Genomic DNA, 23,969 nt, shown 5'->3' on the forward strand with positions numbered 1-23,969 from the left:
AACCAAAGACCTTTATTGTTTACAAATTTGTGCTTATATAGATTCATTAGCTGTCCACGCGCTCAGGCTTGTTCCACGATTAGTTAATACTTTCTGTTCACGCGCCGCGGCTAAGCTTCTGATTGGTGCTGTCGAGCAAGACACACGTCTTCTGGCTTCGGTCTCATATCTGTTTTCCAAGTTATTTCAGTCTTCAGCTTCTTTTCTGCGCACCTGCTTTATCACTTATTTACTCCCTCATTCTATGTCTTTCAAGGCTATGTCTAATTGTTCAAGGCCTGCTCGCAACACTCCCTGCGAATTCCCACAATTCCCCCTTTTTGTTTTTCTACCCAAAATGCAGTGTTTATCATCCTCTGCAGGGCCTTTTGCAGACAGGATAGCAAACACGGAATAATGAGCAGGAGGCCACAAATAGCACATAATAAAATTAGCCCAATCTTTATCAAACCTTTAAGCCAATTATTAATTCCCCAGTTACTAAAAAGATTTTCTATCCAACCCCATCCATCATCAACTTGTAGCTTTTTAACTCCCTCTTTCAATTGTTGAATGCTACGGTGAATAGATTCCGAGTGATCGGAGAGATTCATACAACACATACCGTCAAGGTCTTTACACCCGTGCTCCTGTGCTAAAAGCAAAAAAGCAATTGCTGCACGATTTTGCAAAGTTGCATGTCTTACAGAATCAACATCTAAAAGCAAACTACTCAAGGCTTGAGAAGTAGCATTAGTCTGCTTGGCTAGCCAACATCCCAACTTACTTAGTGTGGCCAAGGCCTGTGAGGCTGCCACCCCTGGCGCAGCTATAGAAGCCATAATTATCTTTTCACTGTTCCAAAATTCCACATCATCCCTGCACTCTGCCTTGAAGGCGTGGGTCAATCGCTTGGAGCGCCGGTGATTAAAAATTATTGATGTATTTGGTGTTAGCAAAGTGAGCCTCCCCAAACTGCAAGGCCCTCCTTTTATATGAGATGGTATCCCTCCCCATGCGCGATTGCCACAGATAAAAAAGATCCCTGAGGGAAGCGCCAGAGGCGCGTTGCTAGATTTGGAAATATTCGAGCTAGTATAGTTGCACCAGGCTGTATTATTTCTATATATGGACAGAGACGAGTTGATATTTTGCGCTGTCGTTCGATTGCGCCCTGAATAATTAAGATACAAACAGCTGTCCATTTTAACTGAACCCAGGAGTCCAAGTTCTTGCGGCTCCTGTGGTAATTGGGGTAAATGAGCACTCCACCCGTCCCAGTTGTCGACACAGGCGTCGAAACTGGAGCACAAATGCTGGGACTGGATAGTGTTGGGCCAGGTATCCGCCGGGACTCTGACAAGACATGTTGAAAAAGGGTTCCCTGGAGATACAATAGACAGGCAAATAAAATCTTGTCCTGTTAGATTCGCTAACATGACCCACACATTCGTCTTTGGTTGCGGGGGCACCCATATTGCTTGTATACACCCAATCAGACTTAAAAAGGTCGTTATCCTCTCCATTTTATATACCGGTCTGTATAACAACAAAAATAACGGATTGAATAGATCTTACGTATACTATTGATTCTCGTACAGTGAATACACAATGGTGCTAAAGTATGATTCAGATAAATGTGCTGATTACCATTAAAATAAATCAAATACTTTCTACAAAATATACAATGTACAGTAATATATCCACAGCAGCACTTACAGACTAGACATATAGACACCTGCGGCCTAGCGAGGCCTGATACACAACTCCTTACTGTCTCAAGCAAGTCATTTCCCATCAAAACAGTTTGCGCTGTCACTCAAAATGTCTTCTGATGTCTTGGCAGGCCCTTCAGGGTCTTTTGCGGTTGTCTGTTGTTTGCCTGGTACCGGCAGCTTTGTGAGTGCTGGCCGTACACACCGAGCTGGAACCCAGCGGGGCCCGTGATCTGTCAAAACACAAGTATACCCTCTCCCCCATGTTATTAATGTAAATGGACCTTCCCATTTACCATTTAGTAGGGATTTCACCATGACAGGTACATTTTTATCTCGTAATGTTTGCTGTGATACCTCCCCTAAAGAGTGAAAATGGTAGAGCATCACCGGTGTCTCAGTATGAGGGGTAAAGGACAGATGATTCAACACATACATTCCTTTTGCTAAGCGTGTTTGCGGGGAGTCTCCAACAGTTCCCCCTTTTTGTTTTAACAACATGGTTTTGAGCACACTAACTGTGGGTACTGCTGTCGAATTGGCGTCAGTGCAGTGGCAACATATTGCTGGCAAATGGTGGGTGAATTTTTCATTCCCTGTGGCAGTACTGTCCAATGATATCTTTGCATAGGTTCCTCACAGTTCTCCGTGGGTACTGAAAAGGCAAATCTAGATGTATCTTCTGCTGCTAAGGGTATGGTAAAAAAACCAATCCTTTAAATCGATGATAATAATATTCCAATTCGCGGGGATCATTGCGGGAGATAGCATACCCGGTTGCAGTGAACCCATGTCTTTGATTACTGCATTGATTCGTCGCAGATCATGTAGCAGACGCCACTTCCCATTTTTCTTTTTAATGAAAAACACTGGGGTATTCCATGGGCTAGTTGTTGGAACATTCACTGCTGCCGCAAAGGCCCCAGCAAGGGCTTCAGTTTCGTGCGAGATAGAGCCAACTCTATTGCAGACCTCGATCATCTGTATTATACCAGCCCCTTGTGATAGGGTTTGTAATACTCGTTTACAGTCTACATTAGCGTTTTCAACTGCTAGCTTAAGTAATAGGGCTTCCTTTGCCTCGGCGTTATCAATCTGCTTATTGAGTGTCTCTCAAGCGATCAATAAATTGCATGTAAGGCTCGTTCGTTTGTTGTATAATACAGGTAAATGATTTTTCTGTTTTCCCTGTTTCTGGTACTTTAACCATGGCTTGATAAGCTAATCGGGCAGTCAAACGCAAAATCGCGGGGTCAAGTCGTGCCTGTAATCGCGGATCGTCTAACGGCCAGTTTCCACTCCCAGGCACATGCTTGTGGCTCTTGCCACATTTACAAGCCACATACACCTTGGTTAAACATTAGTCCAAGGTGTTTTGCAGCACTACAATATTCTTGGGGGAAAAAAATTATGTCTACTTTAATGTCTTATGGTTGGCAGTAATAGGAATTAGATGGTTGTAATCAGAAAAAGATTGAAGGCTGTTGTAAGAAGGGCCATTTTGGGTTGGAGCAAAGGTCTCCGACATTAGCTATTTCTGCCGCTTTTCAGCAAGAGAAAAGAACAGGGCAAGTATGGAGTGATTCTTCCCTTGATATATCCTCCCAGCTTCTGGCAACTTGTCATTTAGCAATTTCCTGAGTCAGAGGCTGCATCCATACAGTTGTGTTTGTTCTCCTTCAATGGATCTTTCTTCAGATTTGTCTAATGTGTTTTTTTGAACCTATTTATAGTTATGGCATCTGTAACATGCTGTGACAATTAGTTTCCACAACTTACTTATGTGCTGTCTGAAAAAAAAGTCTTATTTTCTTTGTTTGATATTTTTTGGTTTGCAGTTTCTGGGCTCCTTCTAATTCTTCCATAATGAAAAAATACAGAATAATCATTCCTTATTTATCTCCATGTCATTCACAATTTAAAAACCTTTATCATACTTCCACCAAACTCTTTCTTTTCCAAGTTGAAGGGTCCTGCTGTATTTGTGGAAGTTGTTTCTTTCCCTCCCCTGGATATCAACACTACTCTTCTTTTTTAATTTTGCTAATTTCTTCTGAAATGAAGTGACCAGAATGGCAACAAGTTTTCAAGACAGGGTGCATTGTGGATTTTTGCAGAGGTATTGTTCTTTATTCTATTCCTAATAATTCTCTGTGTTGTACTTGCATTTTTTTATTTGTCTCTAAGCAGTTAGCTGTCGCTTTCACAGAACTATCCGTGATGACTCCAGGATCTTTCTCTATCTGACACTAACTGTATTGCCACAGCTGTGCATTGTTAGAGTTGTGCATTATTTTGCATTTGCTCCCTTGAAATTTCATCTCTCACTTTGTCATCTGAATGTGTTTGTTTGCTTGGGACCTCATTCAGTGGAAAATCAGTATATTTCTCCTAATCGCAGTATAGCCAAAATTCCTGATGTCCATCCACAGGAAACATATGGTATGCAAGAAAATATATGGTATGCAAGACTTGCAGACAGTGTACACATTTTGCATAAGCTTTATATAGATTATTTCTAAATATTACGTCAGTCTGGTCAAACTGGCAGCCTCTTGGACCACATCCAAGGTACTGAGTGCCTCTGTTTGGCACATTGCCTTTTCATAAGAACCCAGGGAACAGCTGCCCAGGGACTGGACACTCAGTTACACACACAGAGAGATAAGACCTTTCTGAGACATCTCATTGCTCCTATCCTAGACATTTATCTTAGGATGGGATGAATCATTCTCAGAAGGTCTGTCTTTGTCTGGGAGCCTGGGTGACTCGTTTAACCCAAACATTTATCTTTTAGACTGCTGAAGCTACGTAAATTGGATATTAGCCTCAGATCTCCAAAACCCCAGCAATATGAGAAAAGAGGGGACCTGGAAGTGTATCTTCTTGTGGCACCTCCAGCCCAGTACTTGCTGCCTGGAACTGGATTGTGCAATATTGTGCAATCCTGTGGCCAGAAACTATATGTATAAAATATTTATAGATCCTCTAATTAGCTGTGGCACACTGTCATGGAGGTAAGAACAGAATTTCTACAATACCATACAGAAATAAAAGTAACATCTGCAATAAGAGGGTGGCATGACATGGTAACGCTGATAACAATGCTTTGAAACATAAACTTATGTAGGAAGAAAATCCTGTCCCCTTGAATACAATTATAGTGTTTCTGTGCTTCCTTAGAAGAAGCAGGCACTAGAGACTCATGGGGTCCCATACCTCATTATAGGCTATTACTCTTTCATAGAATCATAGAATCATTTAGGTTAGAAAAGACCCTTAAGATCATCGAGTCCAACCGTTAACCTAATGCTACCAAGTCCACCACGAAACCATGTCCCTAAGCACCACATCTACAAGTCTTTTAAATACCTCCAGGGATGGTGACTCAACCACTTCCCTGGGCAGCCTGTTCCAATGCTTGATAACCCTTTCAGTGAAGACATTTTTCCTAATATCCAATCTAAACCTCCCCTGGCGCAACTTGAGGCCGTTTCCTCTCGTCCTATCGCTTGCTACTTGGGAGAAGAGACCGACACCCACCTCGCTACAACCTCCTTTCAGGTAGTTGTAGAGAGCGAGAAGGTCTCCCCTCAGCCTCCTTTTCTCCAGGCTAAACAACCCCAGTTCCCTCAGCCACTCCTCATAAGACTTGTGCTCTAGGCCCTTCACCAGCTTCGTTGCTCTTCTTTGGACACACTCCAGCACCTCAATGTCTTTCTTGTAGTGAGGGGCCCAAAACCGAACACAGTATTCGAGGTGCGGCCTCACCAGTGCCGAGTACAGGGGGACAATCACTTCCCTAGTCCTGCTGGCCACACTATTTCTGATACAAGCCAGGATGCTGTTGGCCTCCTTGGCCACCTGGGCACACTGCCAGCTCATATCCAGCCGGCTGTCGACCAACACCCCCAGGTCCTTTTCCGCCAGGCAGCTTTCCAGCCACTCTTCCCCAAGCCTGTAGCGTTGCATGGGGTTGTTGTGACCCAAGTGCAGGACCCGGCACTTAGCCTTGTTGAATCTCATACAATTGGCCTCGGCCCATCGATCCAGCCTGTCCAGATCCCTCTGAAGAGCCTTCCTTCCCTCAAGCAGATCAACACTCCCGCCCAACTTGGTGTCATCTGCAAACTTCCTGAGGGTGCACTCGATCCCCTCATCCAGATCATTGATAAAGATATTAAACAGAACTGGCCCCAATACTGAGCCCTGGGGAACACCACTTGTGACCGGCCGCCAACTGGATTTAACTCCATTCACCACCACTCTTTGGGCTCAGCCATCCAGCCAGTTTTTTACCCAGCGAAGAGTACACCCGTCCAAGCCATGAGCAGCCAGTTTCTCCAGGAGAATGCTGTGGGAAATGGTGTCAAAGGCTTTACTACAGTCCAGGTAAACAACATCCACAGCCTTTCCCTCATCCACTAAGCGGGTCATCTTGTCATAGAAGGAGATCAGGTTAGTCAAGCAGGACCTGCCTTTCATAAACCCATGCTGACTGGGCCTGATCACCTGCTTGTCCTGTACGTGCCGTGTGATGGCACTCAAGATGATCTGCTCCATAACCTTCCCCGGCACCGAGGTCAGGCTGACAGGCCTGTAGTTCCCCGGATCCTCCTTCCGGCCCTTCCTGTAGATGGGTGTCACATTGGCTAACCTCCAGTCAGCTGGGTCCTCCCCGGTTAGCCAGGACTGCTGATAAATGATTGAAAGTGGCTTGGTGAGCACTTCCGCCAGCTCCCTCAGTACCCTTGGGTGGATCCCATCCGGCCCCATAGACTTGTGTGTGTCTAAGTGGTGTAGCAGGTCGCTAACCATTTCCCCTTGGATTATGGGGGCTTCATTCTGCTCCCCGTCCCTGTCTTCCAGCTCAGGGGGCTGGGTACCCCGAGAACAACTGGTCTTACTGTTAAAGACTGAGGCAAAGGCGGCAATTAAGCACCTCAGCCTTTTCCTCATCCTTTGCAACTATGTTTCCTCCCACATCCAATAAAGGATGGAGATTCTCCTTAGCCCTCCTTCTGTTGTGAATGTATTTATAGAAACATTTTTTATTGTCTTTTACGGCAGTAGTCAGATTAAGTTCTGGTTGGGCTTTGGCCCTTCATAACCTCACGACATCCTTGTAGTCCTCCTGAGTGGCCTGCCCCTTCTTCCAAAGGTCATAAACTCTCCTTTTTTTCCCTGAGTTCCAGCCAAAGCTCTCTGTTCAGCCAGGCCAGTCTTCTTCACCGCCAGCTCATCTTTTGGCACATGGAGATGGCCTGCTCCTGTGCCTTTAAGATTTCCTTTTTGAATAATGTCCACTTCTCTCGTGTATCAGCACTGTGGCATTGTTGGAAAGGAAACACAAGAAACACTGTATACTTGATAACAGCCGTTCCTGAGCCACAGTCGAATCTGAACTCCACTTAACCAGCCACCATGTCAATGGAGAGTAAGTCCTTGCTTTCTGTGTCGTAGCTGAAGAAAAGGACACCAGTCTCTAAATCTGGACGAAATGTCATCTCAAACTCCATGAAGGAAAGGTAATTCTGTGGTTCCAAGGGCCAGGGTGTGCTAGCAAATGACCTTAAGGACTTGTTGAACTGAGGTATGGCCAAGGTGAGTGCTGGAAATCCAGAATACACAAGCAGGTCACTTGAGGCTCAAAGGTAAGGGAGTGACTCTTACCAACCAGTGTCAGTTCCCTTTGTTAGGTACTTAAAGCTAACATTAAGAAAAACAACCTAGAAATTTTATCGTCCAAATTAAAAATATTGTTTATCCTAGCCAACATTGCTTCCCTCCTTAATCTCTTCTTTTTCCAAGGATGTATTTGTATTATAAAGCTTTGTTCTTTTCTTTAGTGATTCACCGCAATGATTTCAAAGTAGCAAGCATGCACACAATAAGTGGTGGCATGAAAAGCTATGTTCTGCAGCACAGAAAATAATGTGGTATGTATTTGACTATTTGTATCTCTGCGATTTCAGCAGGAAATTGATATTTGGTCCTTTACATTTTAGAATATACAACTGACACTGGTTTTAGGAGAAAAGTGGGGATTTTTTAGAGTTAATGTGCAGCTGTGGAGTGGTACATTATTTTAACTTCTGAAAAGTAAGTTTGAGAAGCTTAATTATATTTAATTTAAATAAGCAAAGAAGTTTGAGAATCACTGATTACATAGGAGCTGGATGTAGCCCCAAAGTGAATGGTGGGGGAGGGTTTCACTATGTGATTTTAAAAAGATGACATAACAAGTACTCTCTTCTGTTGGTGTAATAGCATAAGACCTCCTTGGATATCACTATGTGGAAAACACACTGAACACTAAATAACACATACAAAGAAATATAAGCAACCTAGCATCCTCTCACCTTCTTTGCAATGATGACCTTTAAATCCAAGGGGGCAAAGGCAAATGTATGAATCCGCTTTGCTCACAGTACAGGTACCACTGTTGATGCAGGATGCCTTGTCACAGATGCCACTGCTACACTCACCTAAACACAGAGCCAGAACATTGATTTATCAAAGAAGTTTGTCAAAGATTTATTTGGCTGTTGATCATTGCTACTACCAAATACAATTTGCTCTCCTACCTAGATTCTTTCCCAATTTGTCAAACCGTGTGCAGTTCACACAAAGTAGCTTGATTTTTAGCACTGGCTTTGTACCAGACCAGGAAGAGACCTTAAAAATAGCAGAAATTAGCCCTCACTAACAAACCATGACAGTTGTAGCTTTCAGTCATTCCCCAGATTACTTTTCTTCTGCTCTTGTTCCTATCTTTATTTTCTCATAAGTGTTAATTGAAATCTCTCTGTATCGTTTAGAAGCACTGTGACATTTAATTTCATTTACCTTAAGTGCTTCTTTGTTCACTGTAAATTCATGCCCTGGTAAGCACAGAAGGTGTTAATCATCATCAGCTAATCTTATTAACTAAAATAATGTTGTCAGCCCTCTTGTCTGCACTAAAAGGGATCCATATCATCAGCATATGGGCTTTTTAAGCATTTCTACTATGCTGGCACATCAACTGAAATAACAAGGACATGATTTCTTCTTGCTAGAATTAAGCTGAAATTGTTGTAGACTAAATAATTTACTTATTTACTTCTTAAAACTGGTATCTATAAAGTCAGATTATTCAATGGGCAAATGTACATCTGATGAATTGCTTGTTGATGTTGTTTACTTTCTCCTTTATTTTAGATAGTTTCTGATTAAATAATTCCCCCCTCTTTAATAGTAACAAACTGATCTCATACATTAAGAAAGCCCAAATAATACATTCATGCTGTACAAGTGTAAGCATATCATTTGGAGGGGCAAAGTGGTTATGACAAACTAAGAATTGCACATTTATTTTGAGGCACACTGAAATATCACCTCCAAGATGACACAGGTGTAATGAGGCAACTCTGACAAACAACATTGGAGAACAGTTTTGTTATCTGAGGTGACTGAGAGAAGTCTTTCAAAACTATTTCAAGAAGGGGATATGTCTTTTTTGTTTTGTTTAAATACAGCACTCTGATTGTAAAGACAGTTTCCAGACCAGGACTCTACAAATCTTCAATAAGGTACTGGCGTTAGTACAGCACCAGCTTTACAGTTTGATTTCCCATCCCATAGTCAGAAAGAAAAGTGCAAAGAAGTATCTATCTTGTGTAGATGGCTGATATGCTGGTTCATCCCAATCACTCTGCCATCCAAGGTGGAAAATAACCTTTTCTCACCAAGTCAGGACACAGGCAGTAATAACTCTTGGGTCATCTGGTACAACTCCCTGCCAGACCAGACTTGTCTCGTATTGCACATCTACAAATCTCCTGCCAGGCCCATTTTTCATTGTAGAGAGAGAAGGCCCGGGTATGGTGTTCATAACGCAAGGCTCCAGGGCTAACCCAAGGAGCATAAGCAAAATATACAAGTCCTCTGGAAGGGAACAAATTCTCCTTCTATGTGGAAGGAGACAATTACCCCTTCAAATGGCTGCCCCACACCCAGCCATGGGAGCTTGCAATGCTCATTTAGCCATCTTTTCCCCTTCTGGGCTGCATTGTAATGGCCACAGTGAATTGGAGCAGGATGGGAATGGGGATCTTGTCACTGTGTTTTTTGTGTAACTGTACTCCACTTCAGTAGAATTTAAATGACAGTTTTTACAGGGTTTAAACAAAACCCTTCATATACAAATCCTATTTTCAAGTTTATTTCAAAACAGAGAACATTTTAAAACAACAATTTGAACCTTTCTTCAAGGTCCTCTCCAGCCCTACTCCTAAGTTCTCCATGATTACAAAGAGGTATCTAGTCTCTGAGATCCCTCACATACTCATCACTTATCATGACGGTGACAGAAATGAGTAGCACTAGCTCTGTTTTATAGATGAGGAAACTGATCCAAGACATGAGGGTAAACAAGGATCTAGATGTATTGATTTGAGACACAAACATAAAATTAAGACAATGCTCATCTTTACTTCATCTGCTGCACTATTAGTCAATGCTGGCAGTATTTTCAAACAGATCAAAATTAAGCAAAGTCTTTGAGAAACAGAGAAGAAGAAGGAAGATAACAATAATGGGACAAGTCGCAGGCTCACTGGTTTGAGGGGCAGCTTGAACTGGAGCAGTCTTGGTATTTAAGGACAGACTGCTCTCACAATGTCTCAGTGATCTGAGTTATCACAGGTTTTGGGCCAGCACAGGTAACTACACTGGAAAGGGAAATCACAGGTCTGATGGCTGCATCTGCTTCAGTGCAGTGGCAGATGAGGAAGGAGGGAAGCTGCAGCGGGAGTACAGGGTCCTGCTGTGCCTGCTCCGAACCACGAGTGCTGCCTCCCCCATCAGCCCCTTAACTCATGGTCCAGTGGGACTTCTACTGCAGCTAGCAGAGATGGCACATGGGCAGGATGGACCCCTCTCCTCCCCACCCTCAATTCTGCAGTCCATATACCACAGCACTTCTGATTTATACACTATGCCAATAGGAAAGAAACAAAAGACTGGCTAGCAAAAACCATCCTTAAACCCTAGTAGAGTTCACTTGCAATTTATTTATTTTAAGCTTAACTTATATGGCATATTGTTTGCAAATCTCTCCTGGTACAGTTTCATATAAGTGTGTGCAGCCATGTAAGGACAGTAAGGCTCTATCACTCAGTTTTGAGTCACACATGGCAGAACCCAGTATTTATTTTCATCGATGTTGATTGTTAATGCAGTAATATGTGGAGCATTCATGGATGGGAATGAAGCTAGCTGCAACCCAAAAGGCAAGAGAGATTAGGGCTTTGAGAACTTCAGCAGGGCTTTCATCTATCTATATAAATTCCATAGATTCTCACTCTATTGTGAAATTACTCTCTGCTTCCAAATTCTTATTCTTTTCAGCATCTGTTTCTTGGGCCACTCTGTTCCCCCCCTATATTGCACAGAAGTTTGGTCATGGTATCTAGAGAATACAGAGCGATTGTTAGGAAGTTTCTCATTAATCACTTTATCCTTGGGATGCCAAATGCAAAGCTATAGAAGAGAAGAAAGATGACTTTGTGGCTGAAGCATGGCACAGAGAGTTCAGTGATATGGGATCTATTTCCTGCCTTTACCACTTGCTTTCTGACTTGGGTTTACTCTTACTCTTAAACTGTTTAGACTGGGAGGTCATTAAAGCAAGGATTTTGTTGCCCTATCTTTTTTTCAAGTGCCCATTACATGGATGAAATAGAGATGAATAAATATGTATAGAAGACAGGACTAGTTAATTAACTTCCCTACTTCTCCATCTTTTAATCTGTGAAGGGAAATAATGTTATAATAACACTTAATAAAGCTGTTGAAAGAAATTATTCCACGGTATTTTTTAAACATACTGTGACCCTGGAAATGAAAACAATGGATGGTCGACAGGAAAGCCTATTTGCCTCAGCAGTAATGGGGTTTCATGGGGAAAAGCCCTTTGTAATGGCCACAGCACTGCTGTGGATCTGAAAGATCCCTGCATTGTTTTGGACAAGTGCAATGATGCCTTTAGGCAAAACACATTTTGTTGGGTCCATAGTGTTTTAAATACAAACACAGTGTGCATACTATTGATTTCTGATGATATGACTGTGTCAGTCAGGAGCATGAAGAGGCATCCTGAGAGATGTTAGCAAAAATACTGGTGCAGACATAATTATATCAGCAACACTGAGTTTCCTGTTTGCCCATGAGAACTAGTTTTACTATTGTGTTGGATAACTGCGTTCACAAGGGGTTTTGGTATACTACAGTGATGTTTAATTGCACAGTGTGATAAAACCCTCCTACTACAGACCCAGCAAAAGCAATGTGCAAAGGCACGGAGAAATACTATGCCAAAAATAGAGACCACACCTTCCATCTCAAACCTGGACCATTGCTCAATTTTTTCAACAGGCAAAAAAAGTAACCCCTGGTTTATCACTGATTAAAGACCCCATACCATTACACTTACTGACATCAGCACCACTGAGAGCTTTCCCTAATGGCCAGGGTCTCATATCAATTATCTTTCTGTTGACGCCGAGCGACTGAATGCAGCCCTGAAACCCATGGTTGGTGCCTGTGGCTCTGACCAGCCAGTACATGCTGGGAGCACCACCAACATAGAAGGGAGGCCGGAACGTAATTTTACTATATTGGCCCTAAAGGGAAAACAGAGCACGACATGATGTAGAACAGACATAACACAGGATAACTAATTAAGCCACACTGTGTATAATCAATTTTTTCTCCATGAAGAATTGTCTCAGGGGATATGTAGTTTGTTCATTGGTAATTCCTTTTCATTAGTCATTCCTCCGCTCAGTCTATCATTTTAAATGTTACTTTTTGCACCCGCATCCATCATGATAACATAGACTATTTAATGCAAAATAAAAAGATTAAAAATCACTATGTTCTGAGGACGGATTGTGATCTGTCTTTTGCTGCAATTTCTTCCTTTACTTTTGCCAAAATTGTTTGTCTTCTAAACTCTAAGCCCTGTCCTGTGGGGGACACAGACCAATGGGATATTGCCTTTTGTACAAAACCCAGCAAGTGCTTAGTGTTGAATAATAATGAAATGACAAAAAACAACAGTAAAAACCAAGACAAGGCATAAATAGATACAACTACAACTTTAGTGGGGTTCTACTCACTTTGCCAGCACTAAATTTACTCCCCATCTTTTTTATTTTTTACCTTAATCTGCCTATAGAAATGTACACATACAAGTTTACTAGCACTGCTATAGTGCACAGAAAAGAAAAAAAAAGCCCAAACAGAACTTTTTGGATCACTGAATCAAACTCCATGCTATTGTGGGCAATGGAGTCATAATTCCTTTCATAAATTGATCAAAATATATGTCTTTTGCCTTCTACTCAAAAGCTGTTTCAAAACCTCACTGCCCTTCAGAAGAAAACATTCAGAATTCCCACATTTATTCATGGCCAGTTTTTTCCAATGTGTCTTTCTGACAGTGCTGACCTTTAGCCCAAAAGCTTTCTGGATTTTTCACCCCTGCCCTGCCTCCATGGTATTTATAACAATAAATCATATCCCCATAGCCTATATTTTGCCAGGCTAAATAAGCCAAGGTTATTGAGTCTACAGGTGTTCACTGCACAGTGCACTGCAGAAACACATCAAACGGATCTCAATTTCAGCAGGGAAAAATAATACAGGCGGAGCCTGTGGCTAAAGACAGTTCAGATGTCCACAGGGTTTCATGGTGGGCATATGTCAGGGCTGTGGGCATACAGCTCTCCAGCCTGCCTCCAACTGCTTGCCATCTCCTGTTGCCTTTGATGCTCCTACCCTCCCTGGTCTGTCAAGCTCCACTTCTCTTGTGGGCACTCTCTAAACTGTTCAAGTCAAAATGAACCATGTCAGAAAAGACTACCACTCTGCTGACACTAATCCAGATCATTCTAACTAGGAAGGGCTGAGGAAGACTCACTGGAGCAACAATACTATGGTAGCAGCAAGTTCTGGTGGAGAGCAGCACCTGGAGCAATTAACTTCTTTTCTGGTGTAGATGCAGCTAGAAAAATGTGTGTCCACTGTTAAACTCTTCTTGTAATAGACTCTGTGAACCATAATCCTCCTACTAGCCCTTCGTTGCACCTTTTCTTGTTTGACTTCATCTTTCTCGGCTATGGGTGACCCTGCGTAACCAGATGCAGTCTTACCAAAAAGTGCTGTACAATGGTGTCCTGGTTTCGGCTAGGACAGAGTTAATTTTCTTCCTAGTAGCTGGTATAGTGCAGTGCTTTGGATTTAGTAGGAAAATAATGTTGATAACACATTAATGGTTTTAGTTGTTGCTAAGTAGTGTTTATACTAAGTAAGTCAAGGATTTTTCAGCTTCTCATGCCCAGCCAGCAAGAAGGCTGGAGGGGCACAAGAAGCTGGGAGGGGACACAGCCAGGACAGCTGACCCAAACCGGCCAAAGAGCTATTCCATACCATAGGACATCATGCCCAGTATATAAACTGGGGGGAGTTGGCTGGGAGGGGGGATCGCGGCTCGGGAACTAACTGGCGAGTGGTGAGCAATTGCATTGTGCATCACTTGCTTTGTATATTCTAATTCTTTTAGTATTACTATTGTCATATTATTATTATTATTATCATTATCATTATTTTCCATTCCTTTCTGTCCTATTAAACTGTCTTTATCTCAACCCACAAGGTTTTTTTTTTCCTGATTCTCTCCCCCATCCCACTGGGTGGGGGGAGTGAGCGAGCGGCTGCGTGGTGCTCAGTTGCTGGCTGGGGTGAAACCACGACACTGGTGTTCATTCGTGAATGGGAAAGGAAGGGGAAATTGGACAGAAAAAGGGAAGAAGGAAAGAGAAGGGGAGAGTGAAATAAACCAAAGCAAAAAAGCAAAGGAAAAACAGAACTAAAGGAAAGGAGAAAAACAGGAAGCAATGAGAAAAAGTAGTGCTTTTAAGAACAAAAAAAACCAGAAGCTGAGGGGATCTTCTAGGACATGGACTTGCACAAGTGCAACTAAAACAGCACAATTAAACTTTAAATTCTGTACTTCAGGAGGCCACAGTCTTACACAGAGACAAAAATACACTGAAAACCCTGTGTCTCCTTTAACTCATGCACTTACCTGTGTCAGACACTGCAATACACATACACTGATATTGAGACTCTAACTGTGCATCGAGTTGTGCAATTCCCCTTTGTCGTGGTTTAACCCCAGCCAGCAACTAAGCACCATGCAGCCGCTTCCCCCTCCCCCCTCCCAGTGGGGTGAGGAGGAGGAAAGGAAAAAAAAGTAAAACTTGTGGGTTGAGAGAAGAACAGTTTAATAACTAAAGTAAAAATAAAATACACTACTAACTAAGAATAATAATAATTGTAATGAAAAGGAATATAACAAAAAAAAAAGAGAAATAACACCCAAGAAAAGACAAGTGATGCACAATGCAATTGCTCACCACCCGCTGACCGATGCCCAGTTAGTTCCTGAGCCATGATCCACGCCTCCCGGCCAACTCCCCCCTGTTTATATACTGGGCATGACGTTCCATGGTATGGAATACCCCTTTGGCTAGTTCAGGTCAGCTGCCCCGGCTCTGCTCCCTCCCAGCTTCTTGCACACCTGCTTGCTGGCAGAGCATGGGAAACTGAAAAGTCCTTGGCTTAAGATAAGCGCTACTCAGCAACAACTAAAACATCAGAGTGTTATCAACATCATTCTCACACTAACTCCAAAACACAGCACTGTACCAGCTACTAAGAAGAGAGTTAACTCTGTCCCAGCCGAAACCAGGACAATATCCACGCCTTATTCTATACCATTTACGTTATGCCCAGATCCCATACTTTCCGATACATTTCCAATTAATCACCATCACTTTTCCTGTCTTTTAATATATACACACAGATATCATTCCCGTGGTCTATGGGCCATCTCTATCAGATGTCTGTTGAGTTCATTCAGTCCATGACTTTGGGCTCCATCTGTCATAACAGTCTGTCTGGACAGGAGGGATGATGATGTAAAGTCCGCTCAGTCGGCAGAACAGAATTGGGCTTCGGTGAGTGAGCGGCTGCGTGGTGCTTAGTTGCCGGCTGGGGTTAAACCACAACAAATGGCATTAGTCTCTACTGGATGTATCTCTCCTGATTCACGTTTGCCCTTTGCGTGGCCTCATAGCATTGGTAACACATAGCAACATGTGACAAACATTGAAATCCTTCTCCTTTGTCATTTCCAGCTGATGAGCATTCAATGCACAGCAGAAGTTCTTGCCATTAGGCTCCAAGCACACAGCATTTATGCTGACAGGTTTCATCCCATTCCTATTACTCAGGTCCTTGAGATTTTTTTTCCTTTCAGTGCATGTACATGAAAGTGTAAAGTAATAAGATGTCTGAAGCCACTTTTTTTCAGGGCTAGGGATGGCATGCTAATAGTGGTTATCAAAGGGAAGAGGAAAGACATCTGAAACAATTTGCAACTGTCTTTTTTTTCAGTGCCTTAATTTCACTTCTGTTTTCTGGCCTGGTAACAAACGAGCAAGTCAAGACATCTTCCTCTATTATATTTTATCCTGGCGGCCTGATATGAAATTGTTGGTGTTAACATAAGTCCAGGCAGAATGTCTATCTATCTCCATTACTGTGTTTAGATCTATGTCCATGGTACACATGTAATTACACTTCTGTATACAAACTTTGTGTGGCTATATGCATATTATACATAAATATATACACATATACATATATGCATTTAATTTTTCTGGTTGAGGAAGCAGGGAAGCTCTCTGAGGCTTGAAAAAGAAAGCAATCAGGGACAGCAGCTGTAAAATCTGGTAAACTTCTAACAGCAGCCTGTATCTGAGATTAGCGAAGTATAGCAGAAGGATGGCAGAGCAAGGATGGAGGACAACAGGGAAACTGATGGGATTCAGCACTAGGATATTTATCTATGTGATTTCTAGACTACGTATGTGGAAGAGTAATCTGTACACTGATCCTGGTTCACTAAATGCTCCAACACTGATGAATAAAAATGTACCTTTAAAAGCTGATCAGACTTCTGCTGGCAAAAAAAAAAGTCATCATAATCTTGAGAGAGCCCAAGGTCGAGCTGCAGGTGCGGGATTACCTACCTGAGATTTTCCTGTGACTGGAGCGTCATTGTCCATCCTGAGCCAGCCATTCATCCCATCTCTGAACAACGTGATGTTGTGCCAGTTCCCTGGTTTGATTTTGTTTTCACTCGTCACGACTGCAACTCCAGTGCCACAGTTGAACCTGGGAGCATGAGACAGAGAGGGCAGGGTGACAATCTTACATTAACCAAATAACCAAAAGTCATTTTTAGACTCTGAATATTCCTTTCGCTCCTGGGAAGCTCTCTGTTTCACACTGCATATTAACAGGCCACAGGAAAATTAGACAGCAGGTCTACATATGATCTGTTCTAAGTTTCAAACTTCATTATCTGTCTTTCTCCCATGGAGAAGATTTTGCATCCTCTGGCCATATCAAGTACATTGCAAAGCTTGCCAACAGCTGAAACTGTTTCAAGATGCAGGGTATTACAATCTGAGTTCCTGCTATCACAGTAATTTCTCTTGGGAATTTTTCTAGCTACCTGGTGAAAGGCAGTGCTATGTTAATAACTCTGCGATTGTATATGAAACTCAGTACTGATTGACAAGGAGACCTCCAGGAGAGTCTCTGTGGAGCTGAATGTGCACAAAACATGCCATTTTCTTTGACTGCCGTTCAGTGCAGGAGGTGAACAGAAACAGAACTAAGGCACATCACCCACTTTATTTTTCCCCACTTTCAAAGGACTCACCCTCCCAAATATGGAGATCCTGGAGATACTCTTTCACATGCTTCATATCTATGGGACTGCAAGAAACCCCCTCGATCTTCATTTAAAAAACCTGCAACTCCCATATAAACAAGGGGTATGGATGAAGTTCTAGACCCTTTGCTGGCTTTAAATCCTTTATTTTGCTATGTTATCTGCAGGTCCTTTTGCTGTGAAGCAAAAACATTGACTATGCACAGCTTGATATAGCATAAGCTTAGCAAGTGCAGTGGCTCACTGGCATTTCTGATAACATAGCAATGAGCCCCAGACTAATGCCTCAAAGAAAACTGATCATTTTGCCTTTACACCAAGGTCTGAGTAAAAAGAGTTCAACAGGGCACATGTCCACACACTAAACAAGGATGAGAGAACAAAATATTGAATAACTGTTAAATGAAGTAATACTATCCATTTTGTGTACTGCATGGGGCAGAAGTCAAGGACACAACAGATATTCATCACATAAAGCAGTCTCAGGAGGCAGCAATGGCCCCTTCTCTTTACATCAGATTTAGGGTGGCGGTGAGCCTAGTAGAAATCCATGTTTTACCTGAACTGGATGCTATGTCGGATGATTTCTAGTGACATAAAATCACCACGACCACGTTCATTTTCTCCACAATATAGCAGCAAACCATCTTCTGATTCAGCCTGCAAACAGCATCAACATGAAAAATCAAAGTCTAAGCCTCAGAGTGACAGATAAATGCAAGCAGCACTGGGAGACTTTTCTCCAGAAAAGGGACAACAGTTTTCAGATGGAGTTTTTAACTTGCAAAATCAGCAACTGGTTGATCAATTTTGAATCCTGCATTTGAAGAACATAAAAAAACCCATTGCCTTAATGCTTAAATGGTTTAAGAACATCTCTTCTATTTACAGTGTGATACTATCAGACCTACAAACAAGCTTGAAAGCACTAAAAAGTGTCAGACGTCCCATATGAGACCTCTGAGCACAAAGTCTAGCAAGGATGTCCTAGCAAGCCTGTTAAGTGTAGACACATCAGATTTACTGCACATGAATACACACACTCTGCTTCACACGTTCAGTGATCCTGACACTTTTCAAGCTGAACAATCTGTGCAGGCAAGATTTCTCCATATGTACATAGCAGCTGACACAGTGGCTTTTTGCAGCCATCCTGCAAGTTAAGCTGACAAATTGCCAGAAGAGTGTTAGATCACCACGTGAGGCAACAGATTGCTGCTGCTCTAGTGACAGTCTCGTACCTAGGCTATGAGGCTGGCGAGTCTGCCTTACGTGGGAGCAGGGGTGCATCCAAGAGCTCACCTATGACACCTGCTTGGCCACCCTCCCTACAGGCAGCCCTACCAGCTCTGTCTGTAATACACAGACAGCATTAAAACAAGCCAGTGTGGGATGTACCCCACCACTTCAGACCTGTAGTTTAAGTAGTCCAGTATCTTGCATGTATTAGTAGCCAGTGTCCCAAACTTCAAAGGTGGAAAATAATGCCTACTTAAATCCTGCAGGGTAGGAAAGGAACTCTGGATATAGGGCAGTATTTTGCTCAGTACAAGAAGATCACAGTTTCTTATATGTAAAGATACTGCATGCCACTTCCAAACTGTAATTCACAAAAAGTCCAGGTGTACTTCAGCCTGTAGCTCATTCACATGGCTATAACCCTGCCAATGTACATTGCCATTAGTCTGCAATGCCAGTATTACTAGTCCCAGGGATTCTCTCATGCACTGCTTACCAATAATGGATACAAATATTTTAGCTCAGTTTACCAACTTCATTTGCATTCATTGAATGTGGTTCAAAGGTGATGTATGAGTAGCCAGAGAACTGAGGATACTGGATAATAATATCTGAAAAGCAAAGACAGAAACATGTTGTTTAGCAGTTTTCTCCCATATAAAAATTGATATACACATTTAGCACTAGATAAAATCAGGTGAAAATGCAAGGCAGAGTTCCTCCAGAGACAACCATTAGTCAGCAGCAGTCAACAATCAGTTAGCCTATTGCCTTGTCCTCCCACCACCTTTCATAACTAATTCCTTTATTCCCAAGGATCTGGTGAACTTGGAAAGAAACAGGATACTGAGGGCCAAATACTGCTCAACAGTTTAATCGCTGGCTTCAGTGGAACTTTCTCCAGATTTTCATCCTTGTTACAGAAGACAGAACCCATCTACTTTATATTTATCTCCTTTTAAGAATTCATATAACACAGAGACAACAAAGTAATTTTCTGTTTTGCAGGATTATAAAAACATATGCGGGAAATGTGCACTGGGCCAGACTCCACACTGCATTAGTCACTGCTGCTCCATAGCTGCTGTGTCCAGCATCTGGAGAATCCTTGGATGGCTCGTAAGAGCCCAGCAGCTCCCAGTGCTTCCCTCTAGTCAGCTCAGGGCAGAAGGTAAAGGGAGTGATGGGGAGAAGAGGGTCCCTGCAGGCATCTCTCCATCCCTGGCTGCAACAGCAGCCCTTCATATTGCTCTTGTCAGCTGGCATTATCAATCCACACCCTTTACTGTCTTATGTTAGAGGACCATCCCAGCTCCAGCATAGAAAAAAAAACCCAAACAGAGACATGTCTTACTGCTACCTTTGCAGCTCATTTTCCTAAGAAGCACTGAAGACAGACCCAGTTTCAGGCCTGAATTCTTATTTTTGCAGTGGATCTAAGTCTAATGAGGAAGGAAGGATGAGGAGTCCTATTCCTCTTTGTTATTTGAATAGAGTGGATTTTTGTTGCATATTTGGATCCGGATACAATTCTCTCAGCTTTTTTGTTAGCAAGGCAAACAAATAAAATACATTTTAGACTGAGGTGAAGAGAACCGGTGGTATAAATCTGAATGCAACCACAGCACACAACAATTAACTCATGCCCTGATCACAAGCAGAATTGACTGGACCAGAGCGCCATGCAGCTGTTGATTGTAAAGAAAAGTCTGTTTTCATTCAGATTAATATATTACTTAACAATATTGGCTGCTGTGGAGAAATTCAATACAAGGAAATATTGGTACATGATGCTACTGCTTACCAAGGAATAAAACACTCCCTTGTGAAAAATGGTGGGTTTGGACTGACATTAACAAACCAGCTCTACAAGTTGTATACAGCTATGTCAGTTCAAATAAATCCTCAACTCTTCATACTTGATCAAGGCCAAAAAGCACATCTGCAGCTGTTCCATGTGGCTGAGTCACAACAGATTATTTTCAGAATGAGCTCTCTCTACTCCAGCACTGAAAGGAGAAGATTAAACACCCCCAGTGTCTGTATCTCTGATGCACAACACTGTGCATCACAAATTTCTAACATGAGCCTGCAGAAGAAACATGTGTCCCTGATGCTCTGCTGTGTGGCAGGGTCTTGGCAGATCAGATCAGCATACAGAGGGATGGATCAGCTCTTTCTTAGCTGGTGGGACAGCACCACTACAAGCAATGGGACACTTTCTTTGCACGAGCTCTGGCATTCATCTGACCCCTTGGTCACCAAACCAGCAGAAAAATAACTCCAGGGAAAAAAAAGTGAACTGCTTCTGGCCTGGTAAGCGAGCTGGACTGGCTCACCAGGTGATCAGCTCAATGTCAGACCCGGTGAAAGGGCAAGGTTAGGCCCACAGAGGGAGAGGACAGGAAGGCAGCCACGGAAGGAGAAGCAGGACGGCCTCCTTCAGCTCAGCGAGCTCTTGCCCTGGCTCAGCTGCCCTGCAGAGAGGCAAGAGGATGCATGGCAAGGCCTGACTGAGACAGCCACACCTCCTCACATTGACCTGGGCTTCAGGGCATGTTTTCTGAACTGGGGAGGGGATTTTGTTCGTAACCAAAGCCCGAGTGGCGGCTCAGGCCTCCCTTGCCCCAGGCTGCCTGATGTGAGAGCTGGGGTTACCGCTCCAGCACTTCTGCCCCACAGACCATGGGGAAAGCCTCCTCCGGAGATGGTTTTACAATGGGGGCTCTGTCTTGCTTCCCCACTGCAGGATCAGCATCATCTGATGGACCACACCGGAAATGTGGGTGGTTCAGGACTTCAGCTGCAGGCAAAAGGCAAGGGTCAAATGGGGGTCGAATGTCCCTGCTGGAAGAGGTGGATGCTACGGCTGGACCCTGTCAGGCCTGGGTGCCTACCAATATACCTGTCACCTTCACCCTCCCACTCCTAGGTGGGGGAAGGAGTATTAACCTCCCCTGTGCACATCTACACAGGGTCTGCATTCAGCTTTATTAAAGAATAACTTCTTCAAACCTAGTTGAGGAAAGAGAAGCAAAGGGACTGGTGTCTGAACTGGGAGTGGAAGCCACTGCTGTCCTTAGGGATCCATTAAGCCCAGCCTGCTATTCCCAAAATGCACTTTGGTTGGTTTACCACGAAGCTGCTCCTTGCCCCAGGCTAACAGAAGCCAGCAGCAGAGCAGCAACCCGCCCCCAGCTGGCCTGCAGCAGACTGGTGCTCCCCAAGGCGGCTGTCACTGCACAGAGGCCACAGACATTCGGCCTGCTGATGCTGGAGGGATGCCTTGTCTGGGGCCATTGAGGAAGCACAGTCCCACAGACTTGTGGGCATGCGGAAACCTACCTTCTGCGCATGTCTCTCCTCCTTTTCCCAAGTTGCAGTGGCAGCGCGAGCCACCCTGGTCATAGTCGGTGACGCAAAAGCTGTCTGCAGAACAGATGGTCTCATCACAGGAGAGATCAAAGAGGCGCGTTGCAGAAGATGTGCCACTCCTCCTCATTGCCCTAGCTGTAGTCGCCCTTGCTGTGGTTGGAGGCTGTGTGGTGGTGGGAGTGGAAGTAGTGGGTTCAGAAGTGGTTGTAAGGACCCATGATAGGAGCCTGGAACTAGACCCTGGCGTGACCTTAGTTTCGACCAGAAATTTTCTGTTGCCTCCTTTGATAGCAGGAAGCGGTCTGAGCTGAAAGGAAATAAAGAATCATAGATTCGGTAAAACCTAAAATGCTACATGGAAATGAAATAAATACCTTCCAAGATACAGATCTGAGGTAACAAATTCATCCTCACCGAAGAAAAAGAAACAACCACATTATTATATCTGAGCATACAATATCAGATATTAAACTTTCTGACAAGACCGGACACTTTAAAATATTAAGACTATAAAGAAAACAGAAATGTCAAAGTGAAATCTTGAAATTTACCTCTTCTGTGTAAATGTCATAGTCTGAGTCATCGATATAAAATCCATCATCATGACCAGTCACTGTGTCTGTGATATATCGATGCCCATAGCTTCCACTTCCTAACTCTTCAGAGCCTAAAAAGACACAACTGGCATATTCAGTTCATATATTTTTTCACTTTACACACAGCAACTCAGATCTTACCTCCCCCTGATTCAACACACTAAAATCTGAAGTGGTGGTGATGTTCATTCTGTACAGACAATGCAAGTGTCAGCCTGAAGATGGGAGACGTTGTCCAAGTGATACATATGCAACTTAAAAGAAACTAAGTGAAGACCTTCATTTAGTCACTTAATGCGTTTCCTTAACAAAGCAGGAAAAGCTCAGTTCTCCCATTGCAAACTGACTTTTATCTATCATTCTTCCAGGAGAGAGGCTCTGAATTTTTTTCAGCATGGACTACATTGTAATAGCTGTATTGTTTTTAGATCAAACTTTTCCCTTTTATAAATACAGAGTCCTCTATCTGCCCTACTGGTGACCAAATTACTGGAACAGCAAAAGAGATGCATCTACGTAGGGCTTTTCTGGCACACTCTGCTTAGGCCTTTACCTACTTCCACTGGCTCCAATGCTCCTGAAATTAACATCCTAAGTGTATTTTTAGGCTTTTTTTAAAATGCAATTTAGCACCTGGAAAAAAGGAACACGCACAAACATCATGTGCTTTTCATGTGCATAATCTGCCTCTGCCTCTCCCTGGAGCACTGAACTGCGCTGTGAAGGACTCCGGGCTGGGAACAGTCAGTTTAAACAGTAAGATGATCCTTGTGGAAAATATCTGTGGTTTTCTGCACTTTACACAGCAAATTCTGCTTAAACAATGGTCTATGCTTTTTAGCTACTAAATTTTACCAGAAGTCATGAGGAAAGATAATAAGGGTAACTTCATCACTACTGTTTCTTGTCATTTCAGCAAGGTTAAGAATATAACACATTTGGTGTTATATATATATATATATAAAAAAAAACCACACCAGTGAAACAACGGACTTCATACATTTGCATTTTCCATAAAATATTCTGCGGTCACTTAAAAACAGCATAGGTAATCCTTGCTTTACTAAGTCTCTGTACGGGCTGACCATGTGTGCTTGTTTATTTTAGCAGCCATAAGCTGCCCATATTTTCTCGTGAGTCCTTCAGGTCCTTCACATTGCAACACGCAGAGACGCAAAGTCTTGCTGGGCAGTGGCTGTCTACGGAAAG

General features: G+C 43.0%; 1 pseudogene; it reads right to left on the reverse strand.

Moving 5' to 3' along the window:
* Positions 1-6,922: 6,922 nt before the first annotated feature.
* On the reverse strand, positions 6,923-23,671 carry LOC127019795 (pikachurin-like; annotated as a pseudogene).
* Positions 23,672-23,969: the final 298 nt, after the last annotated feature.

The sequence above is a fragment of the Gymnogyps californianus genome, chromosome 9, assembly GCF_018139145.2.
Source record: "Gymnogyps californianus isolate 813 chromosome 9, ASM1813914v2, whole genome shotgun sequence".
Taxonomy (NCBI): Eukaryota; Metazoa; Chordata; class Aves; order Accipitriformes; family Cathartidae; genus Gymnogyps; species Gymnogyps californianus.